Genomic DNA, 1,117 nt, shown 5'->3' with positions numbered 1-1,117 from the left:
GGGAAAATATTACATCAGCAATTATTTTATTACCCTTTAAATTGATTTCTGGAGATTATCCAAGGTGCTTCATGACCCATAATTGGTCCCAAGCTCAAATATGGGAACCAAAGTGCACTGGTTCCCAAACATTTTACCTTTTGATCCACAAAATAGTACAAAACAGTATCAGAGACCTGAGCCCCCAACTATTTTTGGATGGTAAACATTTGTATCAGATCATACTACATTTATCCATTTTAAATACACTAACCTCACTCCTTTGTAACAACTAAGACAAAAATGTAATTAATTCAGAAAATCTTTTCAGGACCCCACCTTGATGTTTCAACCCCACTTTGGGTCCCAACCCCAACTTTGGGAAACACTGATTTAGATGTGCTAAACATTGAGTTCAAGGTGACCCCAAAGATAAAAACACATAGCACAAAAACAACTGCCAGATTACAGATGTTTTAAAGTAAAACAAAAAAAGTGCAGCTTTGCCTCGCAACAACAACATAAAGTCATGCAGCTTGATTAGATCAGAAGATTTGTGAAAGTTTTCATTTTCATAGGAAAATAGTTATCAAGCAGGTCTTGAAAACAAGTCACGATAAAAGTAAGTAAGTAAAGTTTTATTTATAAAGCGCCTTTCACAGAAATATTCACAAGGTGCTGTACAAACATTAACAGTATAAAAATGGTGGAAAGATAAAATGAAACAGGATAAAACATAAGAACGTAATGAAATATCAAATCAAGATTAAATAATAAAATTGTAACTCAGACACACGGTCAATGCACAGCAAAATATACAAATAATACACAAAACATAGAGAATGGAGGAGAGAAAAATCTGCCGTATGTTCAATAATAAATAAAACACAGATTATTTATAATGGAGGTAGGCCTGCAGTAATGGTGAAATGGTTAGCTAAACGCTTCACAGAAAAAGTGAGTTTTTAGGAGTGACTTGAAAGAGACAATGTTATCAATGGAGCGCAGATTAACAGGGAGTTCATTCCAGAGCCTGGGGGCCACAGAGGAGAAGGACCGGTCACCACGGGTCTTAAAGTGAGTGAGGGGAACCTTAAGGAGATGTTGATCCTGTGAGGGGAACCATAAGGAGATGTTG

General features: G+C 36.1%; 1 protein-coding gene across 3 annotated transcripts in view; it reads left to right on the top strand.

Annotated features, from left to right (window-relative positions):
- snupn (snurportin 1) overlaps nt 1–1,117 on the top strand; it is a gene marked incomplete at its 3' end in the record, with an annotated part of 25,761 nt that overhangs the window by 6,120 nt on the left and 18,524 nt on the right.

Source organism: Austrofundulus limnaeus, unplaced genomic scaffold (assembly GCF_001266775.1).
Source record: "Austrofundulus limnaeus strain Quisiro unplaced genomic scaffold, Austrofundulus_limnaeus-1.0 Scaffold964, whole genome shotgun sequence".
Lineage (NCBI taxonomy): Eukaryota > Metazoa > Chordata > Actinopteri > Cyprinodontiformes > Rivulidae > Austrofundulus > Austrofundulus limnaeus.
The sequence above is the reverse complement of the archived record's forward strand: the minus strand, read 5'-3'. Positions and strand labels throughout refer to the sequence as shown.